General features: G+C 41.0%; 1 pseudogene; it reads left to right on the top strand.

Annotated features, from left to right (window-relative positions):
• Positions 1 to 561: 561 nt before the first annotated feature.
• Positions 562 to 12,823, top strand: LOC124171111 (annotated as a pseudogene).
• Positions 12,824 to 16,911: the final 4,088 nt, after the last annotated feature.

Genomic DNA, 16,911 nt, shown 5'->3' with positions numbered 1-16,911 from the left:
CAGTGGCGCGGCAGTGCCCACGCTGCGGCCTGGACAAGCATGAGGGTGAGTGCAATGGTGACCAGCGCTGCGTCAACTGCGAGGGTGCTCACCCCGTGTACTCTCGCAAATACTCTAAAGGAGGCCGTTATGGAGGTCGGTCTTGAAGTCCTGGGCAATCTCACAGACCAGGCGCTGGAAGGGCAGCTTGCGGATCAGAAGCCGATGCTCTTCTGATATATCCTGCTCTCTCGGAGGGCCACGGTACCTGGGCGATACCTGTGGGGCTTCTTCACTCCACCGTTCGCCGGCGCGCTCTTGCGAGCGGCCTTGGTGGCCAGCTACTTCCTGGGGGCTTTGCCTCCGGTCGACTTGCGGGCTGTCAGCTTAGTACGTGCCGTTTTCCTGTCGGGAATGTAACTACAACGGCCGATTTCTCGACCCAATATATTGGCATGAGTGTGTAGACTCTTACTTGAGCCGAAATCTGATTGGCTGAGAGTGCGAGACTGTCGAAAGACGTTATAAAATGGATAGCCGAATGTATCGCAAGCACGATTCTCTCACCGATACAGCAGCAACATGACCGGACGAGGCAAGGGAGGAAAAGGCTTGGATAAAGGAGGCGCCAAGCGTCACCGCAAGGTTCTTCGCGAGAACATCCAGGGCATCACTCAGCCGGCCATTCGCCGTCAGGCGCGCCGTGGAGGTGTCAAGCGTATCTCCGGACTCATCTACGAGGAGACCCGCGGTGTCCTCAAGGTGTTCCTGGAGAAGGTGATCCGTGACGCCGTCACCTACACCGAACACGCCAAGAGGATGCTCCATGGACGCCATGGACGTCGTGTACGCCCTCAACCGCCAGGGACGCACCCTGTACGGGTGCAAATTTTATGCGGGTGCGATTTCACGCCGCCCAAAGTGTATCCTGTTTCATTCTCGGAACACCCCCCTTGGATCACTCCCACTCCGGGGGTGAATATTCTTTTACGATCTCGACCGAAGTCTTCCACAACTAACTCCACGAATTCGTCGACTGTCGTAATAACAAGTATTCTTTGAATTTCGCCGGATGTCAGTGACATATAAATGCATTTATCTACCCCTGAGTTCTCTTTCAGCCATTTTGAAGGACTGTGGAAACGACTACCGGTGGAATGTGCTGTTGAAGTACCAGAGAACCGGTCATTTAATGTTCCTACAAATGTCTTTAGTGATGCTATGGTAAGTGTAGTGCAATTATTATGTGTAACATAAAAAATATTTTGCAGTCGTTTAAGTAGAAGAAAAATTTCTGGTTTATCTTTTTATGTTTGAAGTTATGTCATCAGTGTAAAAAAGGGAATAAGATGGTTATTGTGTTAGTGATGGTAGTGTTTTGCAGTTATGAGTGTTTTAAAAAACGGACACAAAATTACGTATGTGTAGTATTTGTGATTAGATTGGTTTCCTTTCTATTGTATTGTTTTTATTACATTTATTGCTTTAAGCATAATTGTTATTTTTTCATTGCTATTATTAAAGTTATTATGCTTAATAATGGCATGTTTAAGGGTACTTATAATTTTTGTTATCATTTTATTTTTCCTCACTACATTCATGGTGGTTTTGTACTAGGTGCGCGTAATACAAAGAACTGTCGTGTTTTTATTTGATATTAAAATTTTTCTATTACAATGAGTTCAATGTGCTCTCAGTCTTATTTTCTCAATATCCAGATTTCCTCCTAGACACCCGTGTTTATTATTTGTAACCTGGCACGCCAAACCACAGAGGAAAAAATGAAAAAGGATTGTGAGTGTGTGAGTAATGGTAGTTAATTGCAGTTAAGAGTGTGTAATGAACTAAAAAGCAATTAAGCGTGTGTAGTTTTTTGATGGGATTGATTTCCTTTCTGTTGTATTGTCGTTATTATAATTTTTTTGTTTTTAGTATAATTGTTATTTTTTCACTGTAATTGTTATATTTATTATTATTAATAATGGCATGTATAAGTGCACTAATTGATTTTTATAGCATTTTACTTTTCCTCACTACATTTATGGTGGTTCCATACTAAGTGCGCGTTACACAAAGAACTATCGTGTTTTAATTTATTGTAAAAAAATTTCTATGCTTCAATGAGTGCAATGTGCCCTCCATGTTATTTCCTCAATATCCTGATTTCCTCCTTGACACCCGTGTTTATTATTTGTAACTTAGTACGGAGAACAACGGAAGGTAGTGTAGCTGCTTGAAGTGTGTGATCAAAACATTGCAGGAAGACATTGCCTTATGAATTTAACGTAGACGTCAAAACTGACTCAAGTTTCCGCTGAATTTGGGTATAGTATATAAGAATGTCCGTCCTCCGGTCCAGTGGTAAATTAAAAAATGGTTCCCATCGTGATGGAGGAACATCTCCGGCATGAAGTCAACGGGCATCTGAATACAGGCAGCCTCCACTTCCCCTACAAGGCGGTAGTTCTCAAGCTCCCACAAACGCACATAATGGTGTCCGGAATGAAGCCACAGAGCACCTAGAATGGCACTATGCCCACCATCTTAATATGGGCCTTAAAGGCTGATATGCTCTTACAGAACTCCATGGCACTGGTTTGAAAGTTCAGTTGCGATTAAAATCTGGCTCGTGAATCGCCTTTTTATAAGGGGCCATGCGAGTGTTGGAAGGTGAACGTAAACACCTTAACGTATTTTCGTAATAATATTTTCTTATAAATTCGACAATTGTCAAAATAACAAGTTTTCTTTGAATTTCACTAGACGTCAGTGACATATGAATGCATTTACCTACCACTCAGTCCTCTTTCAACCATTTTGAAGGAAAGTGGAAACGACTTCCGGTGGCATGTGCTGTTGAAGTACCAGAGAACCGGTTACTGAACATTCCTTCAAATGTCTTCAGTGATACTATGTTGAAGGTAGTGCAAAAATTATGTGTAAGATAAAAAATATATTTTTTATTCGTTTAAGCAGAAGAAAATTTTCTGGTTCATTTTTTTATGACTTAAGTTATAACATAAGTGGAAATATTGGAAAAAGATGATTAGTGTGTGATGGTAGTTTATTGCAGTTAAGAGTGTTTACAACCCTGACAAGCAATTAAGTGTTCGTAGTTTTTTTATGAGATTGTGTTTTTATTGTTTTGTTTTATTATTTTTGTTGATTTTAGTATAATTGTTATATTTCACCGTCATTATTATAGTTATTATAATTAATAATGGCGTGGAAAAGTATACTTATTATTTTTGTTAGCGTTTTATTTCCCTTCGCTACAATCATGGTGGTTAATTAGTTGGTGCTCGTTACACAAAGAACTGTCCTTTTTTTATTTGATATTAAAATTTTCTCTGCGTTACAATGTGTACAATGTGCTCTCATTCTTATTTCCTTAATATCCAGATTTCCACCTTGACGCCCGTGTTTATTATTTGTAACTTAGTACGGAGAACCACAGAGGCTACTAGAGCTGCAGGAAGTGTGTGACCAAAAGAGTGTATGAAGACATTGCCTTATGAATTCAACAAAGCCGTCAAAACTAACTCAAGTTTTCGCTAGAAATTGCGTATGGTGTGTGAGAATGTCCGTACTCCGGTCAAGTGGTTAGCCATTGAAAAATGGTTCCCACTGTGATGGAGGAACATCTCCGGCATGTAGTCAACGGGCACATGAATAAAGGCAGCCTTCCCTTCCCCTACGAGGCGGTAGTTCTCATGCTCCCAAAACGCAGCTAACTGTGTCCGGAATGAAGCACCTGAGCACCAAGAATGGCACTATGCCCACCATCTTAATATGGGCCTTAAAGGCAGATATGCTCTTACAGAACTCCATGTCACTGGCTTGGCAGTGCAGTTGAGAGTAAAGCCGTGCACGTGAAACCCTCATTTTATAAGGGACCATGCGAGTGATGGAAGGTGAACGCGAGCACCTTAACGTATTTCGCAAGAATATTTTCCTAAGAATTCGTCATTTGTCATAATAACAAGTATTCTATGAATATCACCAGACGTCAGTGAAATATAAATACCTTTATCTACCACTCAGTCCTCCTTCAGCCATTTTGAAGGAAAGTGGAAACGACTACCGGTGGAATGTGCTGCTGGAGTACCAGAGTACCGATCATTGAATGTTCCTGCAAATTTTTTCAAACATGGTATGGTGAAGGTAGCCCACAAATTATGTGTAACAAAAAATATTTTGTAGCCGTTTATGTAGAAGAAAATTTTCTGGTTTATCTTTTTATATCTGATGTTATACCGTCAGTGGAAAAAATGGAAAAAGGATGGTCAGTGTGTGAGTGATGGTAGTTTAATACAGTAAAGAATGTGCAAACAACTAAAAAGCAATTAATTGTGCGTAGTTTTTTTTGATGAGATTGATTTCCTTTTTATTGTATTGTTATTATTATTTTTGGTGTTTTTAGTATAAGTGTTATTTTTTTACTGTTATTATTATATTTATTATTGTTAATAATGGTATGTATAGGTGTACTTATTAATTTTGTTAGCATTTTACTTTTCCTCCCCGCACGGGGGGAAGAGGGTGTTCTCTTCCTTTGGGGAGCCGCGCCCCCACGGACCCGAGTCCACCGAGGAGACAACCTCGTCAAAAAAACCCCATCGCTCGCTCGGATAGTGTCCAGACAGCAGGTGACTATGCTGTTCTGAGTATCCGTGACATCTGGCGTCCTGAATCACCCACGTGTTTGCCGTGCGTGGAGACACGTACATGAAGGAGAAAGGGATCCTGGTGGGTTAGTCTTTCGGCCCCCAGCTGGGCGTCGGAAACCCGGAATGGTCCGGAGTTCAATACCCCACTTCGGCCCTGGATTCCCCGAAAAACGGGCGGCCGAGAAGAGCCCAGCTTGGTCAATCGGCTCCTGGCGGCTGGGGAGCTTGGCGGCTCCTTCCGAGCGTACGCCAGGACAGGTTAGAGCTGGAGATATGGGGGTCTCCGTAGGGCGGCCGAAGGCGTGTGGGTTCGGAGGGCCCCCGCGCTGGAGGTTCTAACCCGAAAGATGCCCCCTTTCGAAGGTTCCTATGTCCCTTGGGTAGCCCTGGTGACCACACCGGTTCTCAGCGTGGCGTCCCGAATGTGTGGCTCCGTGGTGGGTGGGGAGCCCAGGGGATGAAGTATTTGTTTGTATGTAGTCTACAGCTCTTCCTCCACCCAATAGATCCCGCCCAGATGTGGACGGTGGAGAAATCGAGTATAGAAAAGGAAACAAATTTTTGGTCATGAAATGTACAACAGAAGGTGAAACTCTATCCAAAGTATCTCCGTTTCTGATTCGTAGAGTTCTTTCGGCCGCCATGCTTGGAGATTTAGTATCCGTGAAGAAGCTACGCGAAAGAACCCTGTTAATTGAAACAGGAAATGAAATACAGAGCCGCAAACTGTTGCAATTAGAAAAATTACACGACATCCCGGTGAAAGTGGAAGCACACAAGACCCTTAATACTTGCCGTGGCGTAGTCACCTGCTACGATCTCTTATATATTGATGTAGAATAAATAAAAACAGAAATGGCCTCCCAAGGTGTTATTGAATGTCGCCGACTTACCAGAAAACAAAACGGCCAAGTAACAAATACTACATCAGTAATACTCACACTTGCCAATGATTCCCTACCTGATAAGGTATTTGTAGGCTACACTTCCTACCCTGTGCGTCCCTTTATTCCAAACCCGATGCAATGTTGTCATTGTCAGTACTTCGGCCTCTAGTAGATGCCGTGGTACTGCCATCTGCGCACGCTGCGGTGAGGGAAAGCATGACCATGAAAACTGCTCCTCCAAAGCACATTGTGTGAACTGCGACGGCGATCATCCAGTTTACTCCCGCGACTGTCCGAAGCTGAAGGATGAAAAGAAAATCGTGGAAATTAAAACTCTAGAAAAGGTCTCCTACTTCAAGGCTAGAAAGAAATTCAACGCCCAAAAGGCTCCGATTTTCTCTCGTTCTTTTGCTTCGGTGGCTTCAGTTTCCGTCCGCTGCGTCTCAACGCAAACCGATTTTCAAAAGGTTCAAGATATTCCTGCTGTGAAACACGACCAACACACCACTGGCAAGAAGATTACAACGACCACTAAGAAACAAATTGATATTGAATCGAAACATTCTTAGAGCGACCCGAAAGAAAATCCTACCCTCGCAAAGACCAAAGTAACTGAATATCCTCCGAAGAGAGGACAAAAGAAATGAAAGAGTGTCTCGCCCAAAAGAGGCGACAATTCTACTTTCCCCGGGCCTCAGGTCAACAGTAACGCCCAGTTTCAGTTGGAGGAGATGAAGTATGACGGCTGTCCCACTGAGGCTGAAGTTTTACTGGCCATAAAGAAGGGGAAAAACAATCGCCTGCGGCGATAATTTATTTCTTATAGGTTTACATTTTTATTTGATATTAAAAAAAACTTATTTATGGCTTTTATTTTGCAGTGGAACTGCAATGGTTTTTACAGGCATGAGGAGGAGATGGCTATTTTACTACATGATTTTAGACTGTTCTGCATTTGCCTTCAGGAAACACATTTTAAACATTTCCACAAAGCCTCTCTTAAAATTTTTAACGCTTTCAGGTTAGACGATACCTATGGTCAACAAGCCAAGGGTGTAGTGGCAATTTTTACTCGGGAGTCTCTTTACTCACACCGTGTACATTTAACTACTCCATTTCAAGCGGCAGCAGTGACGGTACACGCCCCCGAAGCAATTACGTTGTGCAACGTTTATCTGCCGGAGGCAGCACCGGTCACACGTTTGAAATTAGAATCCCTTGTCCGGCAACTGCCTCGGCCTTTCATTATATTAGGTGATTTTAACGCTCCTGATATCTCGTGGGGTAGCACAGCGGATCAATGCAACCGCCGTGGACGTATTTTATCTAGCTTTATTGCTGATTTTAACTTGGTTTTATTGAACAACGGGGAGAAAACCCGCTTCAACTCCTTTAATGGCGATTCCTCCGCCATTGACTTAACCATTTTATCGAGCAGCCTAGCCAACAAAATGTCATCACGTGTTCACGACGATCTATGCGAAAGCGACCATTTTCCCATTTTAATCTCTAAGGACCGAAAGTTTAACCCTGATTTTATCAGACCGGGAAACTGGATTATCCAGAAAGCCGACTGGCATAGTTTTAAAGAAAACTTTAAATATACATGCGATGAAAATCGCGATAGCGTTTCTAATACTAAATGTTTAACGAGATCTATCATGAACGCCGCGGATATAAGCGTGCCACGTTCTCGGCGCGTAATTTCGAGACCTGCTGTTCCATGGTGGAACGATGAATGCGCAAAGGCTATCCGTCAACGTAAGAAAGCGCTGCAAATTTTAAACAAATATCCCACGGCAATTAATCTGTTGCATTCCGACGCCTGAGAGCGAAAGCCCGCCAAGTTGTGAAAGAGGCAAAGAAGAATTCCTGGATGAACTATGTCTCTAGTATCAATATCAGGACACTACTAGCACAGGTATGGCGTAAATTGAAGAAGATATTGTATCGTCAGCAATTCGGCGTCTCCTACTTGAAAGTAAATGGAACCACCATCACATCCTGCTATTCACGACGCCTTCGGCCAGCTACTCGCCAAGACGAGCAGCGACGAAAGTTACGACCCATCTTTCCGCTCTTTCAAACGGCGATTAGAAATCATCCCTATCTGTTTTAAGGAGAATCGGACGATGGCAGACGACAACCTCCCGTTTTCTATGTGGGAGCTACGGCCAGCCATCCACGACTCCCACGATGCATCTCCAGGACCAGACGATATCCACAATGCCTTTCTTCGCAACCTCCCGGAATCCGCCCTGCTGGAAGTCCTGCGAACCTATAATCAGCTATGGGCTGAAGGAACCTTTCCTTCGTCCTGGCGGGAGAGTGTCATAATCCCCATACCTAAGCATGGGAAAGATAAGTTTGACCCAAAGTCCTACCGTCCAATTTCTCTCACCAGCTGCATATGCAAATTAATGGAGAGAATGGTCGATCGGCGGCTTATTTGGTGGTTGGAAAGCCGAACACTTCTCAGCAACATTCAATGTGGATTTCGAAGAGGCCGCTCCACCTTGGACCATTTGGTGAGGATCGAAAACTACATCCAACAAGCCTTCCTCATCCGCCAACACGTAGTTGGGGTGTTCTTCGATCTAGAGAAAGCCTACGATCGGGTGTGGCGTAGAAAAATCTTGCGCACTATGCATGACTGGGGTTTTAGGGGCAACCTACCAATTTTTATTCAACATTTTTTATCGCGTAGTAGTTTCAAAATGAGGACGGGGCAGTATTTGACGCATTCCTACCCTATTGACAACGGAGTTCCTCAGGGCTCCGTCTTGAGCATGACGCTGTTCGCTATTGCGATCAATGACGTAGCCAATTGCATCCAGACGCCGATAATGGCCACGCTGTTTGTAGATGACCTGACGATTTTCTGCAGGCCATCCAGGGTGGCTAGTGCATCAATATTGGTCCAGCTCACGTTGAGCAAACTAGAAAAATGGACCCATAAGAGCGGCTTTCGGTTTTCTATTGAGAAAACCAAGTGCGTACACTTCCGCCGTGTCAGAGGCATCCATTAGCGGGGAATGAAAAAGCAGACGCCTTGGCCAAGGAAGCTTTAAGCGACGACGGGCACACATCAATGCTAGTTCCATATGAAGACTTGAGAGCGTCCCTTAGAAAAGCTGTGCTTGAACAGTGGATGGAATCGTGGAAGACTCTGAAGGATAATAAATTGTGAAGCATCAAGGCGATAACTTTAGCTTGGCCCTCCTCGGCCAGGAACAATCGAAGGGAGGAAGTGGTAATTACTCGGCTGAGGATTGAGCACTGTCGATTGACTCATTCCTTTCTCTTCACGGAAGAGAAGGAAGCGCCTAAGCGTGATGAGTGCGGATGTCTTATAAGCAACCGTCATATCCTGACAGAGTGCGACAAATACCGTGACGCGAGAATTCAGCACAATATAGGGGGGGGACCTTGAATCCCTCCTCGGAGACAACCCGACTAATCTAAATGGTACAATTTTATTTCTCAGAGAAACAGGTCTAATTAATCAAATTTAACTTTTTTTTTAATAAATAATGTCTGATTGTTTCTAACCTATAAAAATAAATTGTGAAGTGACGATCCTAATTTACCCCTTGAATCTAATGACCGAGTAGTAGTGCAGAATGACCTAGACGTCGACGCACCCTAAAGGCAAATAACACTACTTAACTTTTCCTCACTACATTTATGGTGGTTTTATACTAGGTGCGCGTTACGCAAAGAACTGTCCTGTTTCTATTTGATGTTAAAATTTCTCTATGCTACAATGAGTGCAATGTGCTCTAAGTCTTATTTCGTCAATTTCCAGAATTCTTCCTCGACACCCGTGTTTATTATTTGCAACATGGAACCACATACCACAGAGGCTACTATAGCTGTTGGAAGTGTGTGACCAAAAGAGTGTATGAAGACATTGCCTTATGAATTTAACGTAGCCGTCAGAACTGACTCAGGTTCCCGCAGAAATTGCGTTTGGTGTATAAGAATGTCCGTCCTCCGGTCCAGTGATAAACCATTGAAAAATGGTTCCCACTGTGATGGAGGAACATCTCCGGAATGAAGTCAACGGATATCTGAATACAAGTGGCCTCCACTTTCACTTCGAGGCGGTAGTTCTCATGCTTCCAAAACGCAGCAAAAGGTGTCCGGAATGAAACACCTGAGCACCAAGAATGGCACTATGCCCACCATCTTAATATGGGCCTTAAAGGCAGATATCCTCTTACAGAACTCCGAGTCACTGGCTTGTCAGTGCAGTTGAGAGTAAAGCCCTGCTGGTGAAACCCTCTTTTTATAAGGGGCCATGCGAGTGATGGAAGGTGAACGCGAGTACCTTAACGTATTTTCGCAAGAATATTTTCTTATGATTTCGTCCGCTGTCGCAATAATAAATATTCTTTGAATTTCTCCAGACGCCAATAAAATAAAATTGCATTTATCTACCACTCAGTCCTCTTTCAGCCATTTTGAAGGAACGTGGAAAAGACTTCCGGTGGAATGTGTTGTTGAAGTACCAGTGAACCGATCAATGAATGTTCCTGCAAATTTTTGGATGCTATGGATGCTTTGGTGAAGGTAGCGCACATATTATGTGTAACATAAAAAATAATTTATTGTCGTTTAAATATAAGAAAATTTTCTGGTTTATCTTTTTATGTCTGATGTTATACCATCAGTGGAAAAAATGGAAAAAAGATGGTCATTGTGTGAGCGATGGTAGTTTATTGCAGTTACGAGTGTGTAAAGGACTAAAAAACAAATAAGTGTGCGTAGTTATTTTTGATGTGATTGGTTTCCTTTTTATTGTACTTGCATTATTATTTTTATTGTTTTTAATATAATTGTTACTTTTTCACTGTTATTATTATAGTTATTATAAAAGTTTCGTTTTTTGTCAGAAAATACGTGGTCGAATTTACTTTCTGGTAATTTATTTAAGAGAGGTTCTGTTCCGAACTATCCAATTCCCCTCAATAGATTAGATGATATTCATGGTAGGCTAAAATCTCTGCTAAAATTATTCCATGTCTCCTGCTCTAGGTGAATGTAAGAGAGGCAGAAGGAAGGTCTTCTCAACACAGCTGTAATTCATATAGGCTAATCGAGAATGACTTATGAACATGCTGTGCAGTTCAGAACGAAGGGACGATCGTAGCACAGTGTGCCAACTTTTGTTTATCACTTTCTTCAAACACCTGTTTATAGTGTTCTATATCCTAAGGATTCACGGGGTTGTGCAATATATCGTGTGCTGAAAATAAAAAGAGGATATGCAATCTTATCCTCCAAATGCTTCCTCAGGTGAGTAGCATTTGTAGAGTGGTTTATGCTTCCGCTGAATTTGCCCTGAAGAGATTATGGGTGCTAAGGGGATGCGTAACTTTTCCATTTACGTTGAGCAAGATTTGCTCATGGATGAGACAGAATTGAAAGAGAAAGTGGTTTTGTTTACCTCTTAGTCTCGAGAGCTACCACACAGAGGAGCTACCTTGATGTGGACAACGCCCTGGGGCCCTGAGGTCCATAACGATACCATCAGCAAACGCATGAGGTTGCGCTAGGGAGATGCCGTGAAGACACGCTGGCAAAATGCCAAGAATAAGGACTCGAGAAAAAGAGAGAGAGAGGAAAATAGATTTATTGCATATTTTGTATCGTTTTTCATCAGAATATACGTGGTCGAATTTACTTTCTGGTAATTTATTGAAGAGAGGTAATGTTCCGAACTATCCAATTCCATTCAATGGATTGTAAGATATACTTGGTAGGCTTTGTTTGTAATTCCTGATTATTGCTCTTCTAGTTATGGTTATGTGATTGTCATTAGTTAGCACTTTTTCGTTTTTAATCCCGAGTAATTGCAATCACAATTTGTATTCAATATAAGTTTGTATTCATTTAAGAGCATATATCTGTTGAAATAGGTCCATATAACCTGCTGTAGGTGAAGTAGTAGGAAGTAATAAGTGAAGTAGAAGGAAGGTGTGCTCAATAAAGCTGTGAATCATATATGCTCATCGATAATGTCTTAAAAACATGCTGTGCAGTTCAGCACGTAGGGACGAATGGAGCTCAGGGTGCCAACCTATGTGTATCACTTTCTTCAAACTCCTGTTTATAATGTTCTATCTCCTAAGCATTCACGGGGGTGTGTAATATATCAGGTGCTGAAAATGAAAAGAAGAAATGCAATCTTATCCTCCAAAATTCTTCCTCAGGTGAGTAGCATTTGTAGAGTGGACTACGCTTCCCCTAACTTAGGCCATGAAGGTATTATGGGTTTTGCGGAGAAGTGTAACTTTTCCAAGAACGATGAGATTTGCTCATGGTTGATAACGAATTGAAAGAGAAAATGGTTTATTTATCTCTATGTCTCAAGAGCTAACACTTAGGAGAGCTACTTTGCTGTGGTCGTTGCCCTTGGGCCCTGAGGTCCATAAATATTCCATCATCGTGCGCAGAATCTAGCGCCAGAGAGGTGCCGCGAAGAGACGCTGACTGTTACGATTGTGTAAAGGACTAAAAAGCAAATGAGTGTGCGTAGTTTTTTTTGATGAGATTGGTTTCCTCTTTTTTGTACTGTCATTATTGTTTTTATTGTTTTTAGTTTAATTGTTATTTTTTCACTATAATTATTATAATAGTTCCGTTTTTCACCAGAATATACGAGGTCGAATTTACATTCTGGTAATTCATTTAAGCGAGGTTCTGTTCCGAACTATCCAATTCCCCTCAATGGATTAGAAGATATTCATGGTAGGCTGTGATTCTAATAACTCCTGATTATTGCTCTTGTAGTTGTGGTTTATGTGATCGTCTGTTGTTAGCACAATTGTGTTTTTGATGTCGCCTAATCGAATTCACAAATTGTATTCTATATAAGTTTATCTCCTTTTTAGGGCCTTTACCTGTTAAAATAGGTCGATGTTACCTACTCTAGGGGAATCTAAGAGAAGTAAAAGAAAGTTCTGCTAAACTAAGCTAATTTATATATGCTCTTCGATAATGTGTTCTAATGTTCCATGTCCTAACGATTATCGGGGTCGTGCAATGTATCAGGTGCTGAATACTCTGACCCCGAATTTAAAGAAAAAGTGATTTTATTTACCTCTTAGTCTCGAGATTTACCACGAAGAGGAGCAACATTGCCGTTTGCTTGTGGCCCTGAGGTCCATAAAGATACCATCGGCGTACGCAAAACCTAGCGTCAGGGAGGTGCTGCGGAGGGACGCTGACAAATTGACAAAGAACAAGGACTCCAGCGCGAGAGAAAGGAGATTAGATTAAGAGCACATATGTATCGTTTTTCATCAGAATATATGCGGTCGAATTTACTTTCTGGTAATTTATTGAAGAGTTGTTATGTCTTGAACTATCCAATTCCCCTCATTGGATTAGAAGATATTCTTGGTAGGCTGTGTTTGTAATCACTCCTGGTTATTTCTCTTCTAGTTGTGGTTTATGTGATCGTCTGTAGTTAGCACATTTTTGTTTTTTAATCTCGAGTAATTGCATTCACAAATTGTATTCAACATAAGTTTTACTCCTTTTCAGGGCATATATCTGTTGAAATAGGTCCATGTTACCTGCTCTAGGTGAATCTAAGAGTAGTAAAAGAAAGGTTTGCTCAACAAATCTGAAAATCATATATTCACATCGATGATGACTTAAAAACATGCTATGCAGGTCATCATGCAGGGACGATTAGAGCCCAGTGTGCCAACGTATGTGTATTACTTTCTTCAAAGACCTGATTATAATCTTCCATCTCTTAAGGATTCTCGGGGTTGTGCTATATATAAGGTGCTGAATATGAAAAGAGGATATGCAATCTTATCCTTCAAATGCTTCCTCAGGTGAGTAACATTTGTAGAGTGGTCTATCATTTTCATGAATTTTGCCATGAAGGGATTATAGGTTTTGAGGAGAAGGTTTACTTTTCCAAGAACGATGAGCAAGATTTGCTCATGGTTGATTACGAATTGAAAGAGAAAGTGGTTTTGTTTACCTCTTATTAATGAGAGGTAGCACATAGGAGTGCTACCTTCCTGTGGCCATTGCCCTGATGCCCTGAGGTCCTTACGATATCAACATCGTACGCAGAGCCTAGCCCCAGGGAGGTGCCGCGAAGAGGCACTGACAAAATGACAAAGAATAAGGACTCCAGTGCGAGAGAGAGGAGAGTAGATTTATAGAAAATTTGTATCGTTGTTATCAGGATATACGTGGTCGAATTTACTTTCTGGTAATTTATTATAGAGTTCCGCACTATCCAATGCCTTTAAACGGATTTGAAGATATTTTTTGTTAGCTGTGTTTGTTATTACTCCTAATTATTGCTCTTCCAGTTATGGCTTGTGTGTCCCTCTTTAGTTAGCACATTTGTATTTTTCATCTCGAGTAATTCCAACCAAAATTTGTGTTCAATATAAGTTTATCTCCTTTTTAGGGCAGATGTCTGTTAAAATGATGCCATGAGACCTGCTCTAGGTGAATCTATGGGAAGTAGAAGAAAGGTCTGCTCAACAAAGCTGTAAATCATATATGCTCATCTGTAATGACTTATGAGCATTCTGTGCAGTCAGTACGAAGGGATGATCGGAGCCCAGTGTGCCATCCTATGTTTATCACTTTCTTCAAACACCTGTTTATAATGTTCTATCTCCTAAGGATTCACGGGGTTTTGCAATATATCAGGTGCTCAAAATGAAAAGAGGATATGCAATCTTATCCTCCAAATGCTTCCTCAGGTGAGTAGAATTTGTTTATTTTGTTTAATTCTATGATAGAGAAAATTGTCATAGTTGGTTTGTAACTTGAGCCATACCGCATCAAGTCAAACATTTCATGACTCAAGCTGATTACTTTATCAAGGGAATCAATATATCAGGTTTGATAGGGTATATTCTTTGCTTCTCTATTGGTGTCTTATCTGGAGGAAGGGGAGGAAGGTGGGAACAGGGGTCAGTGACTGTCAGGATTCTGTTTTTCATAATTATTGGCTGTCACATTCTGCTAATTTCGTGGACTGTTTCCATAGGACAATGGTTATTGTCCTTCTATATATTTCTATTGTTTCTCTTACCAATCCCGCACATCAGGTGACAATTCTTGTATTGTGAAGGAGATTGCGTGTTACAGTGCTGCGTGTTCGGCTACAGTGGATATGTTTAGTGCCCTAATCCAATTGCTATTTTGTGTTATTGTTGGCTAGTTTTCATGGATATGCCTGTTTTGCCAATGCAATTCTTCCTGCAGGTCTGACCATAAATGAGGTTGACCCCTTTAGCTTGTAGTGGTATTCTTTTTGTGGCACTCGTTATTAGGTTTCTCACAATTATCTGGGACAAGAAAATTGCTTTTAATAAACGCAAAGCTCGTTGTCGTGTGAGAGCGGCAAGTTCAGGAGCTACTTGTTTTCCAAAATTTTGCCCTCGCTATGCTCTCATGCAACCGGGAGTTCTAAAAGCAATATATCCCATATGCCGCGAATATAATCATGCCCGTCGTATTATGACTAGGCGCAAAAGATCCAGCTACGAATTCTTCGCAATATTCTCCGAAGTATGCTTCGCCCTCGACTCACCTAGAATGGAGTACTCTCGTCGGGACATCGGTGGGCAAACCCGACGTGTTGGGCACTGAGACTGCCTAAGAACCTAATCTTTCCGGAGAATTGATAATGCACCCACACACTTTAAAGATTTTTCTGATCGTAAAACTTCGCAATGCCTATCACAAGGTCCATATGATGTTGCATGGCTATTGAAATCTTACCAGCTTATTTATTTGTTGAAATTCAACTACTACATTGCATAACCATTGGGGCAGTTGACTGTGGAGTGACTTTTTACTATCATTTCCGCGTCGTCCAACTCAAGGCCCTTAACATTAGCTGTATGTGCAATGTGTCACGGCCATACCCCTACCACATTTCAAGGGAAAATTCCTCGGAAGTTCTGCAGAGCTGTGCGAAGGCAGAACAACGAGCCGCCCAAACTCAGTAGTTCGCAATCGGGAAATATTGGGCGTCTGCGTATGTATTAAATCAGAAACATTGAGCAAATGATTTAGTTAACATAGGTTAGACTTATCCTTAAATTTTCCAATAAAATGAGCATTACGCATACATTTAAAAAATATTTAATCATTATCATAGAACTAATGTTGTTTCAAATTCATAGAAACATTGGACTGTTCGCGTTTTCCGCTGTTTATTTAGTCCCTACTTTAAACTTATCCTTACTTTCAGCTCTCAACATCGGTTTTGGAATAGAATACATCTCACAATCAATTATTCTAGGTAATTTCGCGTCAGAAATGCGGTTGTAAGACAATGAGTTGCTCATCAGTTTTATCTATCAATGGAGAAATTTTATTCTTGTAATTACGCAGAATTACCATTTATTGAGACATCTTCATTTTCTGGCCGAATTTCCAATATTCCTTATTCAATGAAGAGGAGCGATAGAGTTTTTTCACAATACCGTGAATTATAGTGTGTGGTCCAATTTTACAATTGTCTTAGCAAAAAATACATTTCCAGTTAGCCACCTAATGCTTACAAAAAATTTACTTCATATACAGAACACATTTTCTTTTCTCGTTCTTACGAAGGATTTACTCCCATGATTGTTGCATAATTAAATTATGCATCAAAGAATGGACTTCTGAAGCAGTCTTCGTGTCAAGATAAAAGTAAATGAGTTTAATTGTGGACATTAAGTACTTTGCGGAAAACGAGTCGGACAAAAAAAGGAGTATACAGGTAAATAACTGCGTGATACAGCATGTGTGTTACAGAGAAGCGGAGAATTATGCTGGAATTGATAAAGAAAGCTAGCATCGAAGATCGGAATTGAACAAAAGAAACATTCGCTATAATTAGGAGACATAAATTCGAAAAACATTTGGTTGAATATGCCTGAACGAGAAATTCACGAGGAAAAATATATCAGTCCATGATATGTATCAACTTGTAGCTAGGAAAAAATTAATAATAATTCGATTGCCAGGGAAAAATTCAAGAAAAAAATTCATTTTCTTCTTTTTACTAAAAAATATAGTCGAATTCCATTAAGTTCCTTTCCACCCATTCACATTTCCGTAACCTTTACAGTTTCCTAAATAACTTTCAATCAATAAAAATCATAATACTTTTCTGGTTCTCATTTTATGCATTTATAGAATTGAAAAACATTTAACGCGTAGTTATGATAGATCTTTTTTAACAAAGATCTTATTTTTAATTAATTTTGCTAATCAAATATGCGTTCGTGTGGATCAACTTTGTGATAAAAATCAAGTTTTAAAGAAATTATGAAGTTCAAATAATTTATTAACACCTCTCATTTCTCTATAAAAGAAATCGTTTA

The sequence above is a fragment of the Ischnura elegans genome, chromosome X (genome assembly GCF_921293095.1).
Source record: "Ischnura elegans chromosome X, ioIscEleg1.1, whole genome shotgun sequence".
Taxonomy (NCBI): domain Eukaryota; kingdom Metazoa; phylum Arthropoda; class Insecta; order Odonata; family Coenagrionidae; genus Ischnura; species Ischnura elegans.
Note: the sequence above shows the minus strand (reverse complement) of the source record. Positions and strands in the feature narration are given on the sequence as shown.